This window comes from Oncorhynchus mykiss, chromosome 14, assembly GCF_057628025.1.
Source record: "Oncorhynchus mykiss isolate SJ-2025 chromosome 14, ASM5762802v1, whole genome shotgun sequence".
Classification (NCBI taxonomy): Eukaryota; Metazoa; Chordata; class Actinopteri; order Salmoniformes; family Salmonidae; genus Oncorhynchus; species Oncorhynchus mykiss.
The window spans coordinates 38,005,529-38,029,788 of record NC_143035.1 but is presented as its reverse complement, the minus strand read 5'-3'; the positions used below and the strand labels follow the sequence as shown (position 1 = coordinate 38,029,788).

Here is a 24,260-nt window from a genome sequence, read left to right as displayed (position 1 = left end):
ACTTTTAACCAGGGCTCATAGGGTGTAATTTGGGTGTTGTGTGAATATAATCTTGAGTAAAACCAGCCTTTTCCTAACTGAGAATAATTGTATATGATTTAATTTGCTACATGAAACCAAGCTTTTGGAAAATAATTTTGATTTCATCTGAATACATCAAGGATTTAAAAGTTTCTAAATTAGTCAAATAAAGTCTGGAGCTAGTTTCAACAGGCTACAAAATGGCAGCTTTGGTATTTAAATGAGCAATACTTTTTTGGGGGGGGCGGGGTCAAAATGATGATGCAGTATTTTCGTTTGTCCGCCAGGGGGCGTAAAACCCCTTGGATTAGATGCACTACATGACTAAAAGTCATTTCAAAGTCATGGGCATTAATAAGCAGTTGGTCCACCCTTTTCCTGCTACACTCTATATACAAAAGTATGTGGACACCCCTTCAAATTAGTGGATCTGGCTATTTCAGCCACACCCGTTGCTGACAGTTGTATAAAATCTAGAACACAGCCATGCAATCTACATAGACAAACATTGGCAGTAGAATGGCCTTACTGAAGAGCTCTGTGATTTTCAACGTGGCACCGTCATAGGATGCCACCTTTCCAACAAGTCAGTTTGTAAAATTTCTGCCCTGACAGAGCTGCCCTGGTTAACTGTAAGTGCTGTTATTGTGAAGTGGAAACATCTAGGAGCAACAAGGGCCACACAAGCTCACAGCATGGGTGCTGTAGCACATAAAAATCTGTCCTCGGTTGCAACACTCACTACCGAGTTCCAAACGGCCTCTGGAAGCAACAGCACAAGAACAGTTTGTTGGGAGCTTCATGAAATGGGTTTCAATGGTCGAGCAGCCTCACACAAGCCTAAGATCGCCACGTGCAATGCCAAGCGTCGGCTGGAGTGGTGTAAAGCTCGCTGCCATTGGACTCTGGAGAAGTGGAAACACGTTCTCTGGAGTGATGAATCGTGCGTCACCACCTGACAGACAAATCTGGGTTTGGTGGATGATGGGAAAACGCTACCTGCCCCAAAATATAGTGCCACCTGTTAAGTTTGGTGGAGGAGGAATAATGGTCTTAGGCTGTTTTTCATGGTTTGGGCCCCTTAGTTCCAGTGAAGGGAAATCGTAACACGACAGCATACAATGACATTCTAGATGATTCTGTGTTTCCAACTTTGTGGCAACAGTTTGAGGAAGGCCCTTTCCTGTTTCAGTATAACAATGCCCTCGTGCACAAAGCGAGATCCATACAGAAATGTATTGTCGAGATCAGTGTGGAAGAACTTGACTGGCCTGCACAGAGCCCTGGCCTCAACCCCTTCGAACTCCTTTGGGATGAATTGGAACACCGACTGTGAGCAAGGTATAATCGCCCCACATCAGTTACCCAAGCTCACTAATGCTCTTGAGGCTGAATGGAATCAAGTCCCCCACAGCAATATTCCAACATCTAGTGGAAATCCTTCCCAGAAGAGTGAAGACTGTTATAGCAGCAAATGGGGGGGAGACCAACTCCATATTAATGCCCATGATTTTTGGAATGAGATGTTCGACGAGCAGGTGTCCACATACTTGTGGTTCGTCCTCAAGTGGAAGTACAAAGAAAATAAACCAACACCAAAATTTGTCCTTTTCGTTTTAACAGTCAACATTCAGGTCTTACCACTCCACAGCCAGACCACTCACTGGTTAGTGAACCAGCTCCCTATAGCATGGTTATGAAGAGGAACACAGAACAGATCCTTTGCATACGTTGCATATTGTCAAGGCCTCAGGCTTCACTTACATCTCCATGCACCAAGTGGCAGTGCAGGGAGTGTTTTTCAATTCATCTCACCAGTCCAACGACATGCATGTCAGTCTTTTTTCTTTTTGACCGTTGACGAGTTGAACTGCTTCTCTTCCACTTTCCATCAGACATATTACTGTAATGAATATTCCACATTTCTGCATAATCAAATAGCATTCATTTTCAGACACCTTGTCACGTACCCCACAAGACATGCCACCAGGGGTCTCTTCACAGTCCCCAAGTCCCAGTGTTATTACAGGGAATGAAACTCTTTCATCTCCCACTACTACGGAAAACAAAATCACCAAGAAAAAAAGATATCCTGAAATGGTGGTGACTGTGAGGGGACACACTGTTATGGGACACAAACGTAGACATTCATTTTTGTTGTACCATTTTTTTTTTTAAATAAAATATATCGTATTTTAAATTTGTGTGACTGGCAAATTGTCAGATGAATATTTTAAAATCTGCATAAAATAATATAGGCATTTTCCCATCAGAGATGTGTTTCCATCAAACGAATTTATTGCGGATAAAAGGTTGTAGGTGATGACGTACTGCACATACAAATAACTTTTTTTGCGGTTAAATTCCAATGTGTCGAATGAAAAAATACAAGTAAAATTAGTTTCCTTCACATTTTCAACTCTACTGATGGTTTAGTCACAAAAACTGTTGCGTTATATAGCGAATGTGCCCACTCTGGTCTTGGGACATACGCTCTAGTCAACAGCTCGCACATACAGCGCGGGTAGCCAGCCTACATTATGAGATTATTATGGATAAGAGTGATATTATTTTATATGTCAAACGGCAGCCAAGCATCGATCATCATGTCACCAGAATAAGACCCTCTATATTTATTGTTAAAGAGGATCCAGCTCATCACCTTGCTCTTTTCACCACCCTGTGAAGTTCATCATTTATTTAATCTGTAGACTAACAAACGGTATGCTTTGACGGTGAGTCGTAGCGGGAGGACCACACAACATGTCATAGCGTGACTCCCAAGTTTACTTCGATATGATGGTTATTATATCAACATTTGCCCATAAAGGCGTTTCCGACGTAATTTCTCGTATAATTAATTTTAATTAATGTCAAATATTGTCTAGGCATTTATAAAACTACCGGTATATCCTGTTTACATCAGCCTGGTTGTGACATTCAATCGTTACTTTTTTTCTCTCTCAATTTAACTCGTCAAGTCAGTTAAGAACATTTTTATTTTCAATAACGGCCTACCGGGGAAAAGTGCCTTGTTCAGGGGCAGAACGACAGATTGTCAGCTCAGGGATTTGCTCTAACAACCTTTCAGTTACTAGTCCAACGCTCTAACCACTAGGCTACCTGCTGCTATAACCTGGCTACTAACCAGGTCTCCATCCAACCTTTTAATGGGAGTATATCAAGTAGGCCTACATGTCGGATAAAACATGACCTGATGGAAACACAACAGTTTCCCGTAAACTTCCAAAATGTCGACAAAAACTAAATACGCTAGACAAGGTGGGATCATTTTGTGTTATTAAAATGAATTATGCGAGAAATGGCAGTGGAAACGCATTTGAGTGAAAATATTGATATAATAACCATATCGAAGTAAACTTGGGAGTCGCGCGATGACTCGGAAATCATGCGGTTTTTTGGTCTACAGATTACTGGGTGGTGAAAGAGTACGGTGATGAGCTTGATCCTCCTTTCCAATAAATATTGAGGGTCTTATTCTAGTGAAATTATGGATGTTTAGCTGCCGTTTGACAAAATAATCTCGCTCTTTTGTCCATAATAATGTCATAATGTAGACGCACGTGCCAATAACAAAGCGGGCACACTCGCTAAACTAATTTAACTTCAATATCCATGGGAATGTACCTGCAAAATGTATCTATGTGTACCACGTCATCACGCACAGCCTTTTATCTGCAAGAAATCAATTTGATGGAAACACATCTTTGGTGGGAAAAATGTGCATATTGTTTTAATGCGGATTTTAGAATATTAGCATGAAAATCTGTTGCCAATTAGATGGAAACCTAGTTAGTGTACCAGTGTTTTGTTACTTGTCATGTTTTGTGTTTTTGTGGACCCCAGGAAGAGTAGCAGCTGCCTCTACAAAAGCTCATGGGAATCCTAATAAACAAATATGTCATACCAGTAGGCCACCAGATCACTGCCCTGACCTGGGTTGTATACATTAGCGCACTGTAAACGTCTTGCAACAAAAACTAGTGTTTCTTAATGGACAACATAATCTCAGACCCTCCCTGTTTGTCTGTTTTCTTCTGTTTGGTGCCTAATGACAATTACCCAGGTTGAATACATGAACGCTAACCTGGCCCCTATACTAACGCTGCAGGCGGTACTACTACCGCCCTAACCTGGCCCCTATACTACCGCTGCAGGCGGTACTACTACCGCCCTAACCTGGCCCCTATACTACCGCTGCAGGCGGTACTACTACCGCCCTAACCTGTCCCCTATACTACCGCTGCAGGCGGTACTACTACTGCCCTAACCTGGCCCCTATACTACTGCTGCAGCCGGTACTACTACCGCCCTAACCTGGCCCCTATACTACCGCTGCAGGCGGTACTACTACCGCCCTAACCTGTCCCCTATACTACCACTGCAGGCGGTACTACTACCGCCCTAACCTGGCTCCTATACTACCGCTGCAGGCGGTACTACTACCGCCCTAACCTGTCCCCTATACTACCACTGCAGGCGGTACTACTACCGCCCTAACCTGGCTCCTATACTACCGCTGCAGGCGGTACTACTACCGCCCTAACCTGGCTCCTATACTACCGCTGCAGGCGGTGCTACTACCGCCCTAACCTGTCCCCTATACTACCACTGCAGGCGGTACTACTACCGCCCTAACCTGGCTCCTATACTACCGCTGCAGGCGGTACTACTACCGCCCTAACCTGGCTCCTATACTACCGCTGCAGGCGGTGCTACTACCGCCCTAACCTGTCCCCTATACTACCGCTGCAGGCGGTACTACTACCGCCTGCAGTGGGCATCCTGGCCCCACCACGCCTTAACCTGCTTTTGCTTTGCTTTGCCTTTGCTCCAACCTTAACTCTATTCTGTTTCACTCTGCCCTGTGTGCCAACCTCAGCCCAATGAAGTTCCCTCCCAATAAACATCTACGTCTCGATGGCACCATCAAATCAAGTTTTATTTCACACCCTTTATTAATTCACTACTTTCTCCTACACTCTTTATAGTGCGCTACTTTGACCAGAGTTTATTGATCCACTGTAGTTCTTCCTTTCATTACAACATGCTGGTGACTGTTGGAGCCGAGTTCAAAAATGTTTTTCCCCACTAACTTGTCCCGTTGACATTATTGTATTCCCAATGGACCGTGAAAAATGAACTGATCTTATATTGAGAACGGTAAATCTGTCTTGGCAACGGACTACTGGCTGACTCTTTACGCCTGGGTTCCTTTTGCCAGTGTAGTGGTTTCTTTTGCCAGTGTAGTGGGTCCTGCCTGGTTTCTTTTGCCAGTGTAGTGGGCCCTGCCTGTTTCTTTTGCCAGTGTAGTGGGTCATGCCTGGTTTCTTTTGCCAGTGTAGTGGGTCCTGCCTGGTTTCTTTTGCCAGTGTAATAGGTCATGCCTGGGTTCTTTTGCCAGTGTAATGGGTCATGCCTGGGTTCCTTTGCCGGTGTATTGGGTCATGCCTGGTTTCTTTTGCCAGTGTAGTGGGTCATGCCTGGGTTCCTTTTGCCAGTGTAGTGGGTCATGCCTGGTTTCTTTTGCCAGTGTAGTGGGTCATGCCTGGTTTCTTTTGCCAGTGTAGTGGGTCATGCCTGGGTTCCTTTTGCCAGTGTAGTGGGTCATGCCTGGTTTCTTTTGCCAGTGTAGTGGGTCATGCCTGGTTTCTTTTGCCAGTGTAGTGGGTCATGCCCGATTTCTTTTGCCAGTGTAGTGGGTCATGCCTGGGTTTCTTTTGCCAGTGTAATGGGTCATGCCTGGGTTCCTTTTGCCAGTGTAATGGGTCATGCCTGGGTTCCTTTGCCGGTGTAATGGGTCATGCCTGGTTTCTTTTGCCAGTGTAGTGGGCCATGCCCGGTTCCTCTTGCCGATTTCTTGAATGCTATGCAAAGAGTGCTGTACAAATATGTTTAGATTTAAATTGATTGAACATCTTTATTCCCTGAAGAGGATTCATAATCACACAAATGAATGTCAATAAGACAGAACTGTACTGTAGGCTATCAGTACAGCCTGGATAAAGGGATGATATGCTCATCAAATCATTTGCTATGTGCTCCTATTTTATATAAAGAGGGAACAGCCATCATAGAAGTAGAAATATAACCACTAGTATTATACTGTATATCTATGGCAGTCACATAACCACTCTAGTATTATACTGTATATCTATGGCAGTCACATAACCACTCTAGTATTATACTGTATATCTATGCAGTCACATAACCACTCTAGTATTATACTGTATATCTATGCAGTCACATAACCACTCTAGTATTATACTGTATATCTATGGCACTCACATAACCACTTCTAGTATTATTACTGTATATCTATGGCAGTCACATAACCACTTCTAGTATTATTACTGTATATCTATGCAGTCACATAACCACTCTAGTATTATTACTGTATATCTATGGCAGTCACATAACCACTCTAGCATTATACTGTTATCTATGGCACTCACATAACCACTCTAGTATTATAATGTATATCTATGGAAGTCACATAACCACTCTAGTATTATACTGTATATCTATGCAGTCACATAACCACTCTAGTATTATACTGTATATCTATGGCAGTCACATAACCACTCTAGTATTATACTGTTATCTATGGCACTCACATAACCACTCTAGTATTATACTGTATATCTATGGCAGTGACATTATCATACTGCTGAACATACACTCAGTCTGTATTTGGACAGTGAAGCTAACATTTGTAAATTAGGCCCTATAGTCCAGCATTTTGGATTTGACATGAAATGTTTCATATTACACGACATTACTTAATGTCACTTTTTATTTGAGGGTATTTCCATGCATCCAGTGTCTTGCAAAAGTGTTCATCCCCCTTGGCATTTTTCCTATTTTGTTGCGTTGCAACCTGTAATTTAAATAGATTTTTATTTTGGATTTCATGTAATGGACATACACAAAATAGTCCAAATTGGTGAAGTGAAATGAAAAAAAAAAGACTTGTTTCCAAAAATGTGAAAATAATTAAATATGTAAAAGTGGTGCGTGCATATGTATTCACCCCTTTGCTATGAAGCCCCTAAATAAGAGGTACTCTGGTCAGATGAAGCAAAAATTGAGCTTTTTGGCCATCAAGGAAAACGCTATGTCTGGTGCAACACCTCTCATCCCCCCGAGAACACCATCCCCAAAATAAGAGGTACTCTGGTCAGATGAAACTAAAATTTAGCTTTTTGGCCATCAAGGAAAACGCTATGTCTGGTGCAACACCTCTCATCACCCTGAGAACACCATCCCCAAAGTGAAGCATGGTGGTGGCAGCATCATGCTGTGGAGATGTTTTTCATCGGCAGGGACTGGGAAACTGGTCAGAATCGAAGGAATAGTGGATGGTGTGGAATAGTGGATAGCAAAAGGTGGCTTTGGGGGGGTGAATAGTTATGCACATTCAAGTTTTCTTTTCTTTTTAATTATTATTTCTTGTTTGTTTCACAAAGTCAAATGATACAACCCCCCCCCAAAAATCCCTTTTAATTCCAGGTTGTTAGGCAACAAAATAGGAAAAATACCAAGGGGGGGTGAATACTTTCGCAAGCCACTGTATCTAGAAATGAAAGCACTTTATGTATCTTGTCCCCTAATTTGAAGAAGTGTATTTTTTAACAAATTCACTTATATTGTATTGAAATAGTTGAAAAGTTTAGTATTTACTTTGTGAAGTGATTTGTTGGACAATCAGATGACAACATCATGACTGGTTGTGTTCATGCCACATTAAAAGGAAATACATGATTACCATTTGAATATGTATTTCTGTCACTTACAGTGCCACGTGAATTTGTCCAAATATTTATGACCTATTCAAATGGGGGGACTAGATTCATGGATTGCTTTCAGTTCTGAAGGGTGAAACAGAAATGCGTGAAAATACCCTCAAATAAAATGTGACGTTCTGTACTGTTGCATCATATGAAACATTTGATCCCAAATTCAAAATGCTGGAGTATAGAGCCATATTAATCGTTTCACTGTCCAAATACATACAGTGCCTTGCGAAAGTATTCGGCCCCCTTGAACTTTGCGACCTTTTGCCACATTTCACGCCCAATTTTTCAGTTTTTGATTTGTTAAAAAAGTTTGAAATATCTAATAAATGTCGTTCCACTTCATGATTGTGTCCCACTTGTTGTTGATTCTTCACAAAAAAATACAGTTTTATATCTTTATGTTTGAAGCCTGAAATGTGGCAAAAGGTCGCAAAGTTCAAGGGGGCCAAATACTTTCGCAAAGCACTGTACATAGGGGAGTGTAGATGCACACTCAAGGACAATATCCCAAAGTTAAGTCTTGTCTTGTGTGCTAAGACCCACGTGATGTGTGGCTGGTGACTATCTGAGACTATATCCAGATATTTCTTATGAGTAACACTAGTTATGAGTTATACAATCTGACCGGCATTTTAGTTTGTTCTGTGGTCCCATGGAAATCAAAAACACACACACACACACACACACACACAAACACACACACACACACACAAACACACACACACACACACACACACACACACACACACACACACACACACACACACACAAACACACACACACACACACACAAACACACACACACACACACAAACACACACACACACACAAACACACACACACACACACAAACACACACACACACACACACAAACACACACACACACACACAAACACACACACACACACACACACAAACACACACACACACACACACAAACACACACACACACACACACACACACACACAAACACACACACACACACACACACACAAACACTATGGAAATGTTCCCACAACACAAGACAGTGGTGCCAGACCTGAGTCCTACAGCGGTTGAATGACTCACTCGTCCTGTGGATCACGGCTAAAGCCTACCCTAACATAATAATTTGTTTACACACACCAAATTCATTATGATAGTCACCATAGCAACAATACTTTGGGTGCTACCAACATAGACAACATCTATGGTTCCCTATTCCTTTGATCCCATTCCTACAATAAGGACTGGTATTGTTGAACTGAACTCTACGTGTGTCTAAAGCATATTGGTATGTAGAGCATAGACCTACAGGGATATATGGCGTTAATAAAAGTGTACAGGCTGTACAGCGACCAGAACCTAGTGTCTAAAGGCTGTACAACGACCAGAACAAGTCTAGTATCTGAAAGCTGTACAGTGACCAGAACCTAGTCTCTAAAGGCTGTACAGCGACCAGAACAAGCCTAGTCTCTAAAGGCTGTACAGCGACCAGAACAAGCCTAGTCTCTAAAGGCTGTACAGCGACCAGAACAAGCCTAGTCTCTAAAGGCTGTACAACGACAAGAACAAGCCTAGTCTCTAAAGGCTGTACAGCGACCAGAACAAGCCTAGTCTCTAAAGGCTGTACAACGACAAGAACAAGCCTAGTCTCTAAAGGCTGTACAACAACAAGAACAAGCCTAGTCTCTAAAGGCTGCACAGCGACCAGAACCAGCCTAGTCTCTAAAGGCTGTACAGCAACCAGAACAAGCCTAGTCTCTAAAGGATGTACAACGACCAGAACAAGCCTAGTCTCTAAAGGCTGTACAATGACCAGAACAAGTATCTAAAGGCTGTACAACGACCAGAACAAGCCTAGTCTCTAAAGGCTGTATAGCGACCAGAACAAGCCTAGTCTCTAAAGGCTGTACAACGACCAGAACAAGCCTAGTCTCTAAAGGCTGTACAGCGACCAGAACAAGCCTAGTCTCTAAAGGCTGTACAGCGACCAGAACAAGCCTAGTCTCTAAAGGCTGTACAGCGAACAGAACCAGCCTAGTCTCTTAAGGCTGTACAGCGAACAGAACAAGTCTCTTTAGGCTGTACAACGAACAGAACAAGCCTCTAAAGGCTGTACAGCCAACAGAACAAGCCTAGTCTCTAAAAGCTGTACAACGACCAGAACAAGTCTCTAAAGGCTGTACAACGACCAGAACAAGCCTAGTCTCTAAAGGCTGTACAGCGACCAGAACAAGCCTAGTCTCTAAAGGCTGTACAACGACCAGAACAAGACTAGTCTCTAAAGGCTGTACAGCAAACAGAACAAGCCTAGTCACTAAAGGCTGTACAGCGAACAGAACAAGCCTAGTCTCTAAAGGCTGTACAGCGAACAGAACCAGCCTAGTCTCTTAAGGCTGTACAGCAAACAGAACAAGCCTAGTCACTAAAGGCTGTACAGCCAACAGAACAAGCCTAGTCTCTAAAGGCTGTACAACGACCAGAACAAGTCTCTAAAGGCTGTATAATGACCAGAACAAGCCTAGTCTCTAAAGGCTGTACAACGACCAGAACAAGTCTCTAAAGGCTGTATAATGACCAGAACAAGCCTAGTCTCTAAAGGCTGTACAGCGACCAGAACAAGCCTAGTCTCTAAAGGCTGTACAGCGACCAGAACAAGCCTAGTCTCTAAAGGCTGTACAACGACCAGAACAAGCCTAGTCTCTAAAGGCTGTACAACGACCAGAACAAGCCTAGTCTCTAAAGGCTGCACAACGACCAGAACAAGCCTAGTCTCTAAAGGCTGTACAGTCTAGAGTTTGGCCAGTAACTTTTAAGTTAAAAAGTCCAACCCAAGCAGCTACAATCCAACAGCAATGTTAGCTTATTCCACAAAGAAATCCTAAAATGGCCCCGGCAATGTTATTGGCACCTTCTAGAAGTAGCAGGTAATTCTCATTTACTTTGGAATTGAACTCACCTGTGGTGAGTTGCGGGTGCCTGCAATATAAAAATCCCTCATTCAACCAGTATGAATAGAGAAAAGGACTCATTCTCCTGTTTTGTGTCACTGTTTGTACCGCAACGAGCACGGAGAAAATAAAGAGAACCAGAGAATTATCTGAGGAGGTCAGACACAACATTGTAGCCGAGCCTGGACAATCTCAAGGCTACAAGTCCACCTCCAGAGGCCTTGATGTTTCCTGTTTCCACCGTACCTAATGTTATCAACAAGTTTAAGGCCCGTGCCACTGTAGCCAGCCTCCCTGGACGTGGGAGAGAACTTGATGGAAGATTGTGGCGATGGACTGTTATAATGGTAGGGAACGCACCTCTGTGAACTTGCCCCTCTCCTACCCCCACCCCCACCCTCCGCTTCATTTCTTACTTTGACGTCCTCTCTCATTGCTCAACTTTACAATAATTGATCTTCAAAAGAAGCGTGTTTGGCCAATTTGAAAAAAAAATAACATAAGCTATGTATTGTTCATTTACTTTATTTCTTTCTCTTTGTTAATCCCTTGTGAATGTTTAGGCACGGTAAGCATGAGCTTGGCATCTGTTTCTGTCCACACATCTGGCGAGAGTGGGATGGTTGTAGTCAAGGTTTGGTTTGGGTCTGAAGAGAACAAACACAGCAGAAGTAGAAACCAACCTCACCCCAATCCCTACTTCCCTGTTCTCTAAATCTTTCACTTCAACTCACGCACTTTATTTCACTGTCATACTTGTCCTATGGTAGAGTGACAGTTACTTTACTCTAGTTTTGGTTGTCATGGGTTGAACCGATGTGTCAGAATCTTTAGAGGAAGTGGGTTTAGACAACATTGTGTCTAAATTGGGATCTTCTCCGTCTTGACATATTCATACCAGAAATAGTGGTTTAATTGTCAATACCAGACAGTTTTAGAAATGTTAATGAATTAGACAACAGACTACAACCCAGTAACATTTTTCATATATAGCTTTGTTAACATCCTGCAAATGTTACAATTTATTATGGGAGACAGAAGATACAATTTATTATGGGAGACAGAAGATACAATTTATTATGGGAGACAGAAGATACAATTTATTATGGGAGACAGAAGATACAATTTCATATGGTATACCGTGGTAAGGATATACTAACATATTGGCATTCTTCTATAATCATTCATATTTTTCTAAAAGATGTAAGACCATATTGATCAACATTAATATTCTTCTTTTGCTTTATAACAACAACAAACAAACAAAAAATTAGCAAAATTACAAACTTTTATTTTAAGTATTCCACCCGGCCCACCGTAAGATATGACTATAACGTTTAAAATTCCATTTTACAAAATATGTATTTTTTACAAAACAATCCTGGCTGGTTTGAGTGTGGGTGTGGTTGTCTCCCTCCCCTCTGCCCTGTTTCCTCCCCTCTGCGCTGTCTCCCTCCGCTCCCTGCCAGCCTCCAGTCAGTTGGTACACACACTTAAAGGGGTCATAAGGCTGTGTTTTGCAGTGGCACTAAAACACAACAGCGAGAGAGTCATTTTGCATTGGAATGGAATGGTGAGGGTCAGAGGGCAAGGGTTATTTATGACTGTGGCAAGGGTGAAATAGCTGAATGGGGCTGTGGAAGAAGAACAGTTCCCTTGTCCCAAATGGCACCCTATTCCTTATGTAGTGCACTACTTTTGACCAGGGCAATAGAGCATGTTCATTGTTCTCTGGTTAAAAGTAGAGCACTACATAGGGAATAGGGTACCATTTGGGATGCATTACACTGTCTTCCAGAAAACTGTTGAAATGTTTTAAATCCTTTGGTATCCACATATGTATGTCTTTGTTTTGCAACAAAACAAAATCAGATTAATTTACTAAATGATCGATTATTTCATAAATACGTAAATAGAAGTAGCAGGTAATTCTCGTTTACTTTGGAATTGAACTCACCTGTGGTGAGTTGCAGGTGCCTGCAATATAAAAATCCCTCATTCAACCAGTATGAATAGAGAAAAGTACTCATTCTCCTGTTTTGTGTCACTGTTTGTACCGCAACGAGCACGGAGAAAATAAAGAGAACCAGAGAATTATCTGAGGAGGTCAGACACAACATTGTAGCCGAGCCTGGACAATCTCAAGGCTACAAGTCCACCTCCAGAGACCTTTCCTGTGAGATGTTTCCTGTCTCCAACGTATGTAATGTTATCAACAAGTTTAAGGCCCGTGCCACTGTAGCCAGCCTCCCTGGACGTGGGAGAGAACTTGATGGAAGATTGTAGCGATGGACTGTTATAATGGTGGAGAAAGCACCTCGTTGAACTGCCACACAGTTTCAAGTTGACCTTCACACACAAGGTATGACAGTTTCAAGTTGACCTTCACACACAAGGTATGACAGTTTCAAGTTGACCTTCACACACAAGGTATGACAGTTTCAAGTTGACCTTCACACACAAGGTATGACAGTTTCAAGTTGACCTTCACACACAAGGTATGACAGTTTCAAGTTGACCTTCACACACAAGGTATGACAGTTTCAAGTTGACCTTCACACACAAGGTATGACAGTTTCAAGTTGACCTTCACACACAAGGTATGACAGTTTCAAGTTGACCTTCACACACAAGGTATGACAGTTTCAACTCGCACCATCCGTCGCCAAACTCAATGAAAGGGGGTTATGTGGTAGGAGACCCAGAAGGACCCCACTGCTGAGAGAGAGAGAGAAAAAAGAAAGCCAGACTGCAATTTACCAAAACACACCTGAACATGCCCAAATCAATTCTGGGAGAATGTCCCGTTGACAGATGAGACAAAATTAGAGCTTTTTGGTAAAGCACACCATCTCTATATTTACAGAAAACAAAATGAAGCTTTTAAAGAAAAGAACATCTTCCCTAGAGTCCAACATGGTGGAGATTCAATTATGTTTTGGGGTTGCTACGTCTGGCACTTGGTGCCTTGAACTTGTACCTGGCGTTATGAAATCAGGAGAATACCAAGGCATTTTTTTGGAGCGCAATGTCGGATCCAGTGTCAGACAGCTGGGTCTCCGTCAAAGGTAACGGGTATTCCAACAGGACAATGACCCCCAAAAACACACTTCAAAACAGCGCGAGGAATGGTTCATCACAAAAACGCTGGACGGTTCTGAAGTGGCCAGCAATGAGTTCAGATCTAAGTATAATTGAAAATTTTACGGAGGGATCTGAAATCAGAAGTTGGGAGAAGGCATCCTTCAAAACAGGGAGAACTAGAGCAGTTTGCACAAGAGGAGCAGACCAAACTGCCAGTACAGAGGTGCAAGAAGCTCATTGGTGGTTATAGGAAGCTCATCGACGGTTATAGGAAGCTCATTGATGTTTATAGGAAGCTCATTGATGGTTATAGGAAGCTCATTGGTGTTTATAGGAAGCTCATTGATGGTTATAGGAAGCTCATTGATGTTTATTGGAAGCTCATTGATGGTTATGGGAAGCTCATTGATGGTTATAGGAAGCTCATTCGATGGTTATAGGAAGCTCATTCGATGGTTATAGGAAGCTCATTGATGTATATAGGAAGCTCATTCGATGGTTATTTGGAAGCTCATCGATGGTTATAGGAAGCTCATTGATGGCTATAGGAAGCTCATCGATGGTTATAGGAAGCTCATCGATGGTTATAGGAAGCTCTTCGATGGTTATAGGAAGCTCTTCGATGTTTATAGGAAGCTCTTGATTGCAGTTATTTTGACCAAAGGCAGTGCTACCAAATATTAAGTCCAGGGTGTGGATAATTTTGTCAATGCCATTTCTGTTTAATTTCTGATTAAAATTGATATATTAAGTTCTGAATCCAAAACAAACATTCTTTAATATAATACTTTGGTAAATTTCAACTTATTTTTAGGGAAAATTGTGAGTTACTAGAAAAAAGGGTGACAATATTTTTGGCCACGACTGTATATCATTCCAGCTGCTCTGTAGGACTGTGTGTGTGTGTGTGAGAGAGAGAGGGGGGGGGGGGAGAGAGAACACTATGTCATTGCTACATACCAGAGAGCGGGAGAGAAGAGATAGAAAGAGAGGGAAGAGAGAACACTATGTCATTGCTACATACCAGAGAGAGAGAGGGAGAGAAGAGAGAGAGCGAGAGAGAGAGAGAGAGAGACAGAGAGAGCGAGAGACAGAGAGAGAGACAGAGAGAGCGAGAGAGACAGAGACAGAGAGAGACAGAGAGAGAGAAAGACATACAGAGAGAGAGAGAGAGAGAGAGAGAGAGAGCGAGAGAGACAGAGAGAGAGAGAGAGAGAGAGAGAGAGAGAACACTGTCATTGCTACATACCAAAGAGAGAAGAGGGAGAGAAGAGAGAGAGAGAAGAGGGGGACGGAGAAGGAAAACAGACAGGCAGCCCCTGCATTTTTGGATATGAGACCCCTTAGTTCCTCAGGCTCATATTTCCAAAGTTGGGAGGTGGGGCGTTGAAATTGATGTCGTCTACCAAAGCACAACTGCAATACTCACTAAAGTCACAGGCTCAGCCGAGAACTATTGATCATTGTTTTGCCAAAAAATCTACAAGATATCTCGGATTTGATATTGATCAAACAAAGAGCAAAAGTGAATGTGACGTGTGTAAATAGCACGTGCGTCTCAGTGTCTGTTTTTGAAATAGATAAATGCCATAGCTTACATTCTGCAGAGATATAGAATCATTTAAATACTTCTCAATATAGGTTTCTCGGGCGGGGCCTGCGGGATGGCGGAGGGTAGTGGTAAGTGAGCACACTATTTGGACCTAAATACACTCAAGACACTCAGGTGAAACCAGGGTATTGGTTGGTGTATTTGGGACTTGGTTTGTTTAAGGTCTAGCTACCACAGGTGGTGTCCAAAATGAGTCCTTCGGGGTACGTTTGAGTCACATAGATAAAGACGGCTTAGACTGGTTTAGTTCACTCCCTCAACAGATATAATTACAACAACACCTACTTTTAACAGGACTCGTTGCCATTCGTTGCCACACTGCAGTGTTGGGTTTCTGGAACACGGCCAACTACGACAGGAATGCGGAGCTCACGGGATGGTATCTGTCTGAGTAAAGGAGCGTTGACGAAGGCTACACCAAACTGTTGTAAAGTGTTGTTGTTTTTTTTATCACCCACTGGGTCAATAGTAAAAATACATTTAAAAAACTCTGACTCGAAGAACAACGGCTCGGGGAGAGGGGAGGAGGGCATCCACATTGAGAAACGGTTTATCTGTGAATAGAATGAACTACTGATGTGACGCGTCAGATAAAACTCAAACTATCATTGCCTTTAGCCTTAAAGTAGCTAAATAAAAGGGTGTAGCAACTTTTCCGCCTGGCTGTTGAAATTCTAGGTGGAGTGTTACGCACCTTGAGCAAAGTGCTGAGGCAACTGTGTTCCCTAAGTGGAGGGTGGTTGATTGTTCAGTCCTGTGGTCGGCTATAACAAGACGTAACATGCCAGCGCTGCTAGCTATGAGAGGGTAATCCCGGAAAAACTCAAAGTACCGGGACATATTCTCAGTCCTATAGACAAACTATCTATTCACCACGCAATAATAGTATAAAGAAAAGTTTTTTTTTTTTTTGACTGCACTTCATTTCTGCATAGTTTGTCACAGCACTTACAACCTCTTCTTTTGGCATCTGATATTTATATACACACACAGGGCATTGCTATGGAAACATCCCTGCCCCCCTTGCTTATTATGTTGCTATAGCAGCCAACCATCCCAGAATAGTATTTTTTTTCAGCCTCCTCTCTGTTCCTCCCTCGTGTCCGTGACTCACAACTTCAGCAGTGGAAACCACAATTCAATCTGTCTCTCATTCCCTGCTTTTCCCCCCCTTCTTCATTATCTTCTCTGTAGCCTATCAGAAGACAGGATAGGGGTGGGGAGGCTCTGGGGAAGGCTTTCCTGACTTTCTGAATCATGTGAGTGTGGTGGGGGAAATCCCGAAAACATCCCATCATCAAATGACAAAGTAACTATGACAACAACATAACGATAGCCTGATTTCCGTGATCTAGGATATGCGTGTTGCAAGATGGTTAGACATTGGTAGCTGTCATTGCTGGTTCGTCTGTTTTTTTAGTTTAGACTCTACATGTTCAGTGGAGGGATTTTGGTGTATGATAACTCTGCCTTCCTGACCTACAGTAGCTGTAGGAACTCCATTGGAGGGATGAGACACCATTCTTCCACCAGAAATTCCATAATTCGATAGTGGTGGAAAACACTGTCTCTGGCGCCACTGTAGAATCTAAGTTCAATTGGGTTTTTAGATCTGGTGACTGAGACGACCATGGCATATGGTTTACATCGTTTTCATGCTCATCAAACCATTCAAAAACCACTCGTGCCATGTGGATGGGGGCATTGCCATCCTATGTGGGGCATAGCCATGGTAGCCAAAATAATGTCCTGCCCAGCATTTTCATACATGACCCTAAGCATGATGGGATGTTAATAGCTTTATTTTTTTTATTTTTTTTAAATTAAGTTTTATTTACCCATGATGCATCATCTAGAGTTGTAAGTCCTTAGATGAGCACAAGTTCATGTGTTGTCTTGTTCAGAATGAGGTTCTTATTCTCCAACAACCCCTTAACCCCACTTGGCCTTCTCAGTACTGAAGCGGCAACAACAAAAAGCTCAAATCAGGTCAAGGTAAGAGAACGATTACCTTACCAATATGGACGCATGAATGGGCTTCAGTGATGTGGTCCATTGTTTGCTGACTCACAATGGCTCTATTCTATTATTTGCAGATTGAGCTTAAGGGCCTATCATTACCGAAACACACAGTTCTCATTACAACGTCATTTTTAGGTCAGTTTCGGTAACGAGGACCTTCGTTTAGGTAATGATAATAAGCTAATTCAAATGTATTGTCAATGGGTGTGTTGTGCTAATAACTTTTTTATTTCCTGGGACCACTCTTTAAACCCAATGTATAGATCTTTTTTAGTTGTTGTTGTAGTGTTTGTCAAGATGTATGGAGTTTAAAACCATTTAGCTTACTTTTAAGCCACAATCAGCAGTTTGTGTTTCAGCAAAGAGCAACCCCACCACCCAAATGAGGATATCCCCAATTTTGACATGTGTATCTGTTTTTAAATGTACCTATACTGTTAATATCCCAAACTGAGCAATCGAGGGAGAAGGGCCTTGGTCAGGGAGGTGACCAAGAACCCGATAGTCACTCTGACAGAGGTCCAGAGTTCCTCTGTGGAGATGGGAGAACCTTCCAGAAGTACAACCGTCTCTGCAGCACTCCACCAATCAGGCCTTTATGGTAGAGTGGCCAGACAGAAGCCACTCCTCAGTAAAAGGCACATGACAGCCCGCTTGGAGTTTGCCAAAGGGCCCCTAAAGGACTCAGACCATGAGAAACAAGATTCGCTGGTCTGATGAAACAAAGATTTGGCCTGAATGCCAAGCATCATGTCTGGAGGAAACCTGGCACCATCCCTACGGTGAAGCATAGTGGTGGCAACATCATGCTGTGGGGACGCTTTTCAGCGGCAAGGGCTGGGAAACTAGTCAGGAAAGATGAAAGGAGCAAAGTACAGAGCGATCCTTGATGAAAACCTGCTCCGGAGGGCTCATGACCTCAGACTGGGGCGAAGGTTCACCTTCCAACAGGACAACAACCCTAAGCACACAGCCAAGACAACACAGGAGTGGCTTTGGGACAAGTCTCTAAATGTCTTTGAGTGGCCCAGCCAGAGCCCGGACTTGTACCCGATCGAACATCTCTGGCGAGACCTGAAAACAGCTGTGCAGCGACACTCCCCATCCAACCTGAAAGAGCTTGAGAGGATCTGCAGAGAAGAATGGGAGAAGCTCCCCAAGTACAGGTGTGCCAACCTTGCAGCATCATACCCAAGAAGACTCGAGGCTGTACTTGCTGCCAAATGTGCTTCAACAAAGTACTGAGTAAAGGGTCTGAATAGTTATGTAAATGCAATATTTCAATGTATTATTTGTAATAAATTTGTAACAATTTAAAAAAAACAAGTTTTTGCATTGTCATTATGGGATTTTGAGTGTAGATTTGATGTGGGGGAAAAAAACAACTTAGTCCGTTTTTATAAAAAGGCTGTAACATAGCAACATTTTGAAAAAGGCAAGGGGTCTGATTACTTTCCGAATGCCCTGTACATCTAAAATACCTTTACAACCCAAAATATCCACATCCTAATAGCTGTCAAGACCTTGGATAATTCTTTATTTGTTTAAGTCACTTGGTTAAGTTTAAGTCCTTTCGACTTTTGAAAAATACATTCATTTAATTACAGTACATGTACTTAAACTGAAATAAAGGGGTATTTTAGTAAATTGCATTAAGATCAGTGATTTTAGTACTATGCAAGTAATTGGGGATTAATAAGTGATACAGTCGGATGATGTATTGGGTTACTGAGTCTCTGATAGAGATCAGTACAGGTTTTAAATGGTAAGTTATACAACACTCATTACCGGAAAAATTCAATCTCATCTCTGAAACCTGCTCATCATTACCGTAATGCACCAACATTTAGGAAATGTCAGGACAAATACAATGTATACTTTAGCAATTTTGGCTTAATCTGATAGTGTGACCTTTGTTCTTTATCCAAATATGTGTAAGTAAAGATTAATAACATGCATGCACAAGTGGGAAAAATTATGCCACGGTAATGAGATACATTATAAAATACATTTGAAAGAATAAAAATAAATATCAGTGTTATGTTTAACTCAGGCTAACGTAACGTAGCAGGCGTAAGAGAAGCTAGGTTTAAAGGAAATGAAAGCTAGGTTGCAAATAGCTTCATCCCTGAAAACCGGAACATCCAGTTATTGGGGACTCTGCTGAGGGCTAAACTCAGGCCTTCTGACTCAGGCTCAGACTCAGGCCTTCTGACTCTGCTGAGGGCTAAACTCAGGCCTTCTGACTCAGGCTCAGACTCAGGCCTTCTGACTCTACTGAGGGCTAAACTCAGGCCTTCTCATTGGAGGAGCAATGTAAAACTTGAAATTGATTTGTTAATAACTGATTTTCTTAGGAAATAGATAAGTTCAGATCCTGATCTCAGTGATCCTAGAGGACATTTTGTAAAAAATTGCTTCTGAACTTCTGAATTTTAGTGTCAAATGTCAGTTTCATGAGAATGACCTACCTGCTTTCAACATACTTTGTATCTCTCATTTACTCAAGTATTTCCATTATTTTGGCAGTTACCTCCGATTGTACTCCAGAAAACGATCAGAATGACATTTCCAAGCTAACACAGAAGAGGTCCAGAAAACGATCAGAATGACATTTCCAAGCTACCACGGAAGAGGTCCAGAAAACGATCAGAATGACATTTCCAAGCTACCACAGAAGAGGTCCTTAAGACGATCAGAATGACATTTCCAAGCTACCACAGAAGAGGTCCAGAAAACGATCAGAATGACATTTCCAAGCTAACACAGAAGAGGCAGACATTTAGAACTCAGTTTCAATGAAAGCAAGATGTCTCAAAAGTTTAAAAGAAGACTATAGTAGCTCCGATATGTACAAGTGAGTCAACACTTTTCTTTATTTGATTAACCTTAAGTTTGACATCAACATAGAGATCCAAGTCTCTTTCACAAGGGAGTCCTGGATACAAAGAAAGCTCTATATACAATATACAGAAATATACATACAATGGTCTATTAATGTCTTAAAGGGACTGTAGGGCATGGGACGACATGTACCTACTTGAAGTCTATCTTGGAGTTCATTCCATATCGGGGGGGGGGGATAACAACACATTAAGGTTACACTGAGGACAACAACACAACATCCTATGGTTACAGACAACAACACAACATACTAAGGTTACAGACAACAACACAACATCCTAAGGTTACCCTGAGGACAACAACACAACATCCTAAGGTTACAGACAACAACACAACATCCTATGGTTACAGACAACAACACAACATACTAAGATTACAGACAACAACACAACTTCTAAGGTTACCCTGAGGACAACAACACAACATCCTATGGTTACAGACAACAACACAACATACTAAGATTACAGACAACAACACAACATACTAAGATTACAGACAACAACACAACATCCTAAGGTTACAGACAACAACACAACATCCTAAGGTTACACTGAGGACAACAACACAACATTCTATGGTTACAGACAACAACACAACATCCTAAGGTTACAGACAACAACACAACATCCTAAGGTTACCCTGACAACAACACAACATCCTAAGGTTACAGACAACAACACAACATCCTAAGGTTACCCTGAGGACAACAACACAACATCCTAAGGTTACAGACAACAACACAACATCCTAAGGTTACCCTGACAACAACACAACATCCTAAGGTTACAGACAACAACACAACATTCTAAGGTTACAGACAACAACACAACATCCTAAGGTTACAGACAACAACACAACATCCTAAGGTTACCCTGAGGACAACAACACAACATCCTAAGGTTACAGACAACAACACAACATACTAAGGTTACAGACAACAACACAACATACTAAGGTTACAGACAACACACTAAGGTTACAGACAACAACACAACATCCTAAGGTTACAGACAACAACACAACATCCTAAGGTTACAGACAACAACACAACATCCTAAGGTTACAGACAGCAACACAACATCCTAATGTTACAGACAACAACACAACATCCTAAGGTTACAGACAACAACACAACATCCTATGGTTACAGACAACAACACAACATCCTAAGGTTACCCTGACAACAACACAACATCCTAAGGTTACCCTGACAACAACACAACATCCTATGGTTACCCTGAAGACAACAACACAACATCCTAAGGTTACAGACAACAACACAACATCCTAAGGTTACCCTGACAACAACACAACATCCTAAGGTTACAGACAACAACACAACATTCTAAGGTTACAGACAACAACACAACATCCTAAGGTTACAGACAACAACACAACATTCTAAGGTTACAGACAACAACACAACATCCTAAGGTTACAGACAACAACACAACATTCTAAGGTTACAGACAACAACACAACATCCTAAGGTTACAGACAACAACACAACATCCTAAGGTTACAGACAACAACACAACATCCTAAGGTTACAGACAACAACACAACATCCTAAGGTTACAGACAACAACACAACATCCTAAGGTTACCCTGAGGACAACAACACAACATCCTAATGTTACAGACAACAACACAACATCCTAAGGTTACAGACAACAACACAACATCCTAAGGTTACAGACAACAACACACCATCCTAAGGTTACAGACAACAACACAACATCCTAAGGTTACAGACAACAACACAACATCCTAAGGTTACAGACAGCAACACAACATCCTAATGTTACAGACAACAACACAACATCCTAAGGTTACAGACAACAACACAACATCCTATGGTTACAGACAACAACACAACATCCTAAGGTTACCCTGACAACAACACAACATCCTAAGGTTACCCTGACAACAACACAACATCCTATGGTTACCCTGAAGACAACAACACAACATCCTAAGGTTACAGACAACAACACAACATCCTAAGGTTACCCTGACAACAACACAACATCCTAAGGTTACAGACAACAACACAACATTCTAAGGTTACAGACAACAACACAACATCCTAAGGTTACAGACAACAACACAACATTCTAAGGTTACAGACAACAACACAACATCCTAAGGTTACAGACAACAACACAACATCCTAAGGTTACAGACAACAACACAACATCCTAAGGTTACAGACAACAACACAACATCCTAAGGTTACAGACAACAACACAACATCCTAAGGTTACCCTGAGGACAACAACACAACATCCTAATGTTACAGACAACAACACAACATCCTAAGGTTACAGACAACAACACAACATCCTAAGGTTACAGACAACAACACAACATCCTAAGGTTACAGACAACTACACAACATACTAAGGTTACAGACAACAACACAACTTCTAAGGTTACCCTGAGGACAACAACACAACATACTAAGGTTACAGACAACAACACAACATCCTAAGATTACAGACAACAACACAACATCCTAAGGTTACCCTGAGGACAACAACACAACATCCTAAGGTTACACTGAGGACAACAACACAACATCCTAAGGTTACAGACAACAACACAACATCCTAAGATTACAGACAACAACACAACTTCTAAGGTTACCCTGAGGACAACAACACAACATACTAAGGTTACAGACAACAACACAACATCCTAAGATTACAGACAACAACACAACTTCTAAGGTTACCCTGAGGACAACAACACAACATCCTAAGGTTAGAGACAACAACACAACATCCTAAGGTTACAGACAACAACACAACATCCTAATGTTACAGACAACAACACAACATCCTAAGGTTACAGACAACAACACAACATCCTAAGGTTACGATGAGGAGCAGGCCTGACGTATCACAAATACTACCCCATGATCTATCAACTGATCTCATGAAAAAAATGAAACAGACAAGAGGCTGGCTATTCTCTACTAAACACACTGCTTGTATTGTCCAATCGGAGGATTGGAATTCCAGTTGATTATCATCATTTGGGTTTTGGTGTTTTACTATTGGCATGTGGACCTTCTCGTTTAAACGGATGGTAAACATCTGGATGAAGACGTTCCAGATGTTTATCTGTTTTATCGTATTTGGCTGCTCCAGGGATGTTTGTAAATGTGTTTGTAGATCTGTCCAATGGACACGCACGCACATACACTCGCACATACACATACAGTCTTGTACAGCTAAGCTTGTGGGGACACACAATTCAGTCCCATTCAAAATCCATTTTACCCTAACCCCTAAACCTAACACTAACCCGTACTCTTACTCTTACCCTTACCTTGACCTTAACCCAAAAACCTAACCTAACCTTGACCCTAAACCTAGTTCCTAATCCCTAATTGTAACCCCTAAACCTAACACTAACCCGTACTCTTACCCTTACCTTGACCTTAACCCAAAAACCTAACCTAACCTTGACCCTAAACCTATCTCCTATCCCTAATTGTAACCCCTAAACCCTCTAGAAATAGCATTTAACCTTGTGGGGACTAACAACATGTCCCCAGTTAGTCAAATTTCTGTTCGTTTACTATTCTTGTGGGGACTTCTGTTTTTCTGGGACTTCCGGTCCAGAATAGTTCAACATGTCCCACACATTCATCCCTCTCTTCTAATTACAAAATACTTTCCCTCTTCTCTGCCATCAATGCTACGGTGGCTGTGTATGTATTGTAGTCATGCGGGGCTCTGCATGCTTCCCAAATGACACCTTATTCACTATACGGCGCACTACTTTTGAACAGAGCCCAATAGGATCAAAGCAGTGCACTAAATAAGGAATTAGGGTGCCATTTGGGACAATC

At 41.9% G+C, this 24,260-nt stretch overlaps 1 long non-coding RNA gene across 2 annotated transcripts in view; it reads right to left on the bottom strand.

Moving 5' to 3' along the window:
• LOC149978360 (uncharacterized) overlaps positions 1 to 24,260 on the bottom strand; it is a 441,331-nt gene that overhangs the window by 302,370 nt on the left and 114,701 nt on the right. The window lies entirely within an intron of this gene.